A 6,824-nucleotide genomic window follows, 5' to 3' on the forward strand; every position below is an offset into this window, starting at 1 on the left:
TCTTTCAGATGCTACAAATTATTTCTTTAAATTTCAGCATTAAATATGTATCATTGATGTTGCAAAACTGAAATGCACATGGACATTAGAAATAGGATCATCTGATATTGTTACATTATGTTCCCATTTGTATTTCAGTAGCGGGACCATCAGTCAATAGGTAGATGCTGTGATTAGTGTGAAGCTCAGCACCAAATTCAGAGAAGTGCCAAGGAAACAAAATGAATGTCAAAACAGAAAGGCAAACCATCTCCAGTGGAATGGTGACATGGTGCCGTAAGCCCTGATGAACAAGGCAGTAATCATGTGTCCTGTAAAATGGACCACTTGCCAGACACCATTCCCTTATATTCATACCTACCCATTAGCACCAAGTAGAATGAATCAAGGACTCTTAACTATGACTCCATCTGCCTGAATCAATAAACACTAAAAATTTTTAAATAAATGTGAGGGCAGGAGATATATGGGAAATCTCTATACCTTCCCCTTAATTTTACTAGGAACCTAAAACTGCTCTAAAAAATAAAGTTTTTAAAATAGATGAGAGCTTCTACTATTATTTAAAACCATCATCAGCATTATTTCTTAAGATTAAATGCCCAATATTAAATTTTGCCAGTAATTGCAGCTTACACCTTAACTCCTCCCCGAGGGACAGAGTAGGGAAAAGACATTTCAGTATAATGGGATGCTTTTGGACGGTTTTGTTTGGGCACCCAAAGGTCAAGAACCAAGGAATTGTGCCATATATCCCAAAGGTATACAAAGATTGTAGCTGATGAGTGGGGGTGACTGTTTGCTTGGGGAGTTATCCGTGTGCTGTTGTTTATGCCCATCTCCCACAGGGGGAGAGAGAGGGTGCATCCATCTCACCTTAAGCTAAGTGAGAGAAGGGGCTTTGAGAGACCATATAGGGAACCTTACCTGTGACAGTCCCCAGAACCTGGGGATCATAAATACTGGGATTAGAAAAAAATAGCTAGAAGGTCTGAAAGGATTTAGTAAAAGGAAAGAAGGAAGATTGCTTTGAGAGGCAACAACATTCCAGCAATGGCAGGGCCAGGATGCCTGAGTGGGTTCTCAGATGTGGAAAATGTCGGAGAAAACTGGTGTCATGCTAGTTCGGATCCCTCCCAAGAGAACTGCCTGGAGAAGCAAGGGGTCCCCGATGTAAAGTCAGTATATCATAAACCTCCCAATATGCAGGGGCTATGGGTTGAAGGGCTAAGAGATCAGGTGGAGAAAAGGCACTGTCCATACTTTGAAAAATATAACTGGAAGTTTCTAATGGGTGTATCTGAGGAATCCACAAAACTCCCATAGGAAAGCAAACTTAACACTGCAAAACAGCCATTGTGGATAACCCTGGGATTCTCTCTAGACTACTCAAGAAATAGAATTTTGTTTTTTTACTTTTTGTTTTCATTTTGGTTTAGGTTTCTTTTCTTTTTTTTTTTTTTTTAAAGATTTTATTTACTTATTCATGAGAGGCAGAGGGAGAAGCAGGTTCCCAAGGAGCAGGGAGCCTGATGCGGGACTCGATCCCGGGACCCTGGGATCATGACCTGAGCCGAAGGCAGATGCTTAATGACTGAGCCACCCAGGCGCCCTTCTCTTTCTTTATTCTTCTGACTCTAGAGACCTAGAGTCAGTTACTCTAGCAGGGGGGTGGTTGAGATGGGGTGGGGTGAACGGGGAAATAAAAGGGTAGTGAAAGATAAAGGGGACATCCTGCTAGATTGCAGGCTTTAAGGATCTAGGCAGAACTGAACAGGAGGAGGAAAAATATTTCCATAGGATAAGATCATCGTTTATGTGTTTATCACACTAGAGTGGACATTTAATTGCTGAAGTGGTATTTTCCAGGAATTGAAAGTACTTGAAAGACATTCTATTACTTAGGAGTTACCAAAAACTTTTGTGGGACTTTCTGAAGTTTTACCACAAGATAGAGAGAACCAGTACACAGAGTGGGTTTGAAAGGGCAGTGAAGCCTCTTTTCTCGGGTACTAGAAGGAGGCAGTCCTCTTTTCGTGCCTAGCGCAGCCATGGCTGGCTTGTGGTCCCAAGAAGCATCTGAAGCGTGTAGCAGCTCCAAAGCATTGGATCAGTGGATAAACTGACCGGTATGTTTGCTCCTCGCCCATCTGCTGGTCCCCATAAGCTGAGAGAATGTCTCCCTCTCATCATTTTCCCAAGGAACAGACTTACGTATGCCCTCACAGGAGATGAAGTCAAGAAGATCTGTATGCAGCATTTTATTACGGTTGATGGCAAGGTCCGAACTGATATAACCTACCCTGCTGGTTTTATGGATGTCATCAGCATTGACAAGACCAGGGAGAATTTCCGTCTGATCTATGACACCAAGGGTTGCTTTGCTGTTCATCGGATTATACCTGAGGAGGCCAAGTATAAGTTGTGCAAAGTGCGAAAGATCTTTATGGGGACAAAAGGAATCCCTCATCTGGTGACTCATGATGCACGCACCGTCCGCCGTCCTGATTCCCCTCATCGAGGTGAAGGACACCATTCAGATTGATTTGGAGACTGGAAAGATGACTGATTTCATCAAGTTTGATACTGGTAATCTGTGTATGGTGACTGGGGGTGCTAACCTGGGAAGAACTGGTGTTATTGCCAACAGAGAGAGACACCCTGGTTCGTTTGATGTGGTTCACATGAAAGATGCCAATGGCAACAGCTTTGCCACCTGATTCTCCAACATTTTTGTTATTGGCAAAGGCAACAAACCGTGGATTTCTCTTCCCCGTTGAAAGGGTATCCGCCTCACCATTGCTGAATAGAGAGACAAGAGACTGGCGGCCAAACAAAACAGCAGGTAAAATGGTCCCTAGGTGACGTGATTGGAAGTCTTTATACTTAATTAAAGGTCATACAGCACGATAAAAAAAAAAAAAAGGCAGTGGAAAAAAAGTGTTTTCTGATTTTACTCTGATGAGTATAACCCATTCAATATAACTCATGATGATATGACCATGACGATTTAGAAAGATTAGCGGAGACATCACTGACTAATATTGCCTACCTCATTTTTGACTCAGGTGAATTCTGACCCATCCTGAATTTTCTAGTTTTTAAATTCTAAAAACCTGGGGCGCCTGGGTGGCTCAGTCGTTAAGCGTCTGCCTTCGGCTCAGGTCATGATCCCAGGGTCCTGGGATCGAGCCCCACATCAGTCTCCCTGCTCCTCAGAAAGCCTGCTTCTCCCTCTCCCACTCCCCCTGCTTGCTTTCCCTCTCTCACTGTCTCTCTCTGACAAATAAATAAATAAAATCTTAAGAAAAAAATAAAAAATAAATTCTAAAAACTTATTTACAAATGATACAACACACTACTCAAGTAGCAGCACTGGTCATTGTGCTGCAAGCAAGTCTTTTTAGTCATTAATAGGGGAAAAGAGAGCCCTTTCTTTACTTCAGAAATAATAGCAATATAATTCAATTCCGTTAATATTTATTTAGGACCTGCAGTGTGCCTAATATATTAGTGGAAGTTGATTATTATATAAAGCATATATGGAAATGTGCAGATTTTAGGTTTTCCTTTCATCCATAATTTTAAGTACAATGACCTCAATATCATATTTACATGTGCAGTTATATAAAGAAGCCTTCAAAAGCCTATATTTCACTATTTCAAAATAGTAAAATATTAAAAACACATTTAATAATGTTAAGATATGAAAATACCTTAAAATTTTTTTAAAAGATTTTATTTATTTATTTGACAGAGAGAGGCACAGCGAGAGAGGGAACACAAGCAGGGGGAGTGGGAGAGGGAGAAGCAGGCTCCCTGCTGAGCAGGGAGCCCGATGTGGGGCTCCGTCCCAGGATCCTCAAAGGCAGACGCCTAACGACTGAGCTACCCAGGAGCCCCGAAAATATCTTAAAATGTAAGGACTAATGCGCATAAATGATGGAAAATTTAAAGTCAAAATTATAATGGTCTGCAAATTATTTGCTTGTCCACCTGGAAAACCCAAAATTAGTCATTGAAAACCCATTAGAACTCAGAAGAGAGCTTAGTGATGTTGCCATTTGTTAAACAAAACTGGTGAAAATCAATAGCTCTCCTATATGCCAGCAATAAACAGGCCATGTCATAAAAATTACTACCTCAATAGCAAAAGCATATAAAATAACTAGAACAAGTTTAATAAGATATGGACCAATACTACATTAAGAAAACAAAATAACTTCCATATTGATATAAAAGAAAATTTAATAAAAGGAATCATATAACATATTTCATTTTGGATAAACTCAAATGTATAAATGTCAGTTGGCTCCAAGCTAATTTGTAAAATTTATGAAATTTAATACCAACAGGAATTTTAAAGGAAGCTGATGAAATAATTTTAAAATTGACTTGGAAAACGGGTGGTGAAAACAGGACAACATTGAGAATAACCAAATAGTGGAGCAGGCAGCAACTTATTATTCAGAATATTTTAAAATATATTATGAAGTGAAAATGGTTTAAAACTTTTGCACAAATAGACATAAAAATAGAACATAATACAAAACTCAACAATGCAAGTACATATAATAGAATTTCAATGTCATAGTGCTTCTCTGTGAAATAATTAAGCTTCTAAGAACAGAGACACTTTAAATCATGATATAAGTTTCATTGCTTGTAATATCTATGCAAAAACAGGAAGACAGGGAATGAGGCAGGCAACCAACCACATTCCAGGATAATCAGTTATTGTGTAGAAAATGTATCTTTTGGTGAGTTCTTACGTATTTATTTTGGTTTTATTACATGTGGCACTCTAGTCTGCAAAATTGTGGGTTCCTTCCATCAATCCAGATATTAGACACCCTACAGGTATCCTCACAATATTTAGCTTTAACTCAAAATGCTTTAAAAAATCCTTAATGTCCTTGAGTTCTTTGACGGCGAGCAGACTCGGGGCTATTTACAAAAGAACCAGAGCTATTCTACAGTATTACGTAAGGAAAGCATGTCTGGATAAGGCAAAATGACAGAGATTTCACTTATATTCTGTTCTTCGATATTGTTAAGAAGAAAAACCACAGGCTCAAAATGGAGTCACTTATATTATGAGCCCCATGTCAGTAAACCTGACTGCGGTTTCAACCCCCTCTCCCAGGAATGTAACCTTTACTAGTCAACATGGAATTTCCTGGGCAGCGCTATGAAATTCATGGATAGATCTCTTCCTTTCCCCTTAGGAGGATGACCTTGCCTAAAACGATGCATTCTTTGCTAATAATTCCCTTTTTTCCACCCCACTCCCTGGATACCTTTAAAAACCTTTCCTTTCTACAGCTTGATGGAGCTCCTTTCTATTTGCTAGCTGGGATGCTGCCTGCTTCATTGTTTAATAAAGCCAATGTAATCTTTTAAATTACTCAAACTTTTGTTGTTTAGCAATATAATTTGCTTTAACTTTGAATATTTGACAAACCCATGATTAATAACATAATAATAACCAACATTTGTTGAATGCCAGGAAAGGACTGAGCATGTGACATATGTTTCCTTTAGTCCTCACAACAAACAACATGATTAAATATTATCACTACTATTATTAAACTTACGGAGAAAATGAAGCACAAAGAGTTTTAAGTTACTTTCCTGGAAACATATAATTAATAAAGAGTATACCTGGGTTTAAATTGAGGCAGTTCGACTCCAGAGCCCATGATTTTTATCATTGTGGGCTACTGCTTCTTCATAATATTAACATTAGACTTTTTTAACTAAGACCTCTAAGTTCTCACAAACTCTCTTCCTGTTGCAGCCACGGAAGTGTTTTGTCAAACCTGGGGGCATATAAAAATCACCTGGAGAGATTAAATAATTACAGGTGCCCGGGACCGATCCCAAATCAACTGAGATTGGTAGGGTGTATCCTCAGCACCTGTAGTTTGCAAAAGCTGTCCAGGTGATTCTGATGCACAGTGAGGGTTGCAAACCACTGACTTGGGGAAATATAGACTTAGAGATAAAATTGAATAGTACTTTCCTGGTTGCCCTATAAGATAACTTATGTATGCAATAAATTACGTAGTTTATATCTTTTATACTTGTAATGTGATATACTTCTTATCATTTATTTTTTATTAATTTCCCATGATGTACATTGGCCTAAATATTTGTTTCAATTTTGGTAAAATTATATACCCATCACGGCAGCCCAAAACCATCTCCTCTTCCCTTTGATCTTCTCTAGCATTTATTGTCTTCACTATTTAGCAGCTAGTTATGTAAGGTCTCACAACAATTCTGTCTTCACTTGGAACAAAATTTGGGGGATAATTTTAAAAAGTGGAAGAATAACTCTGAAAATATAATGCACACTCAATATTTACAATTCAAAGATGGCAGAAAAGTAAAAAAAAAAAAAAATACCACCATGCATGAAAAATCTCACCATGCATGATTCATCAACTTTCGGGTGCCTGGGTGGCTCAGTTGGTTAAGCAACTGCCTTTGGCTCGGGTCACGATCCTGGAGTCCTGGGATCGAGTCCCACATCAGGCTCCCTGATCAGCAGGGAGTCTGCTTCTCCCTCTGACCCTCCCCCCTCTCATGTGCTCTCTCTCTCTCAAATAAATAAATAAAATCTTAAAAAAAACAAAAAAAAACCTTTTAATATTGAGTGAACAGCATTACAGGCTTTTCCTCTGCTTACATACAGTAGATGAGTGAATGGATAGAAACCTAGATTTCTTTTCATTTTATTTTCCTTTTTCCAGCTTTACTGAGATATGATTGACATATAACATTGTGAAAGTTTAAAGTGTAGAGGGTGATAATTTGAT

General features: G+C 38.7%; 1 pseudogene; it reads left to right on the plus strand.

Moving 5' to 3' along the window:
- The first annotated feature begins 1,053 nt into the window (after positions 1 to 1,053).
- Positions 1,054 to 2,720, plus strand: LOC113930352 (annotated as a pseudogene).
- The last annotated feature ends 4,104 nt before the right edge of the window (positions 2,721 to 6,824 follow it).

This window comes from Zalophus californianus, chromosome X (genome assembly GCF_009762305.2).
Source record: "Zalophus californianus isolate mZalCal1 chromosome X, mZalCal1.pri.v2, whole genome shotgun sequence".
Taxonomy (NCBI): Eukaryota; Metazoa; Chordata; class Mammalia; order Carnivora; family Otariidae; genus Zalophus; species Zalophus californianus.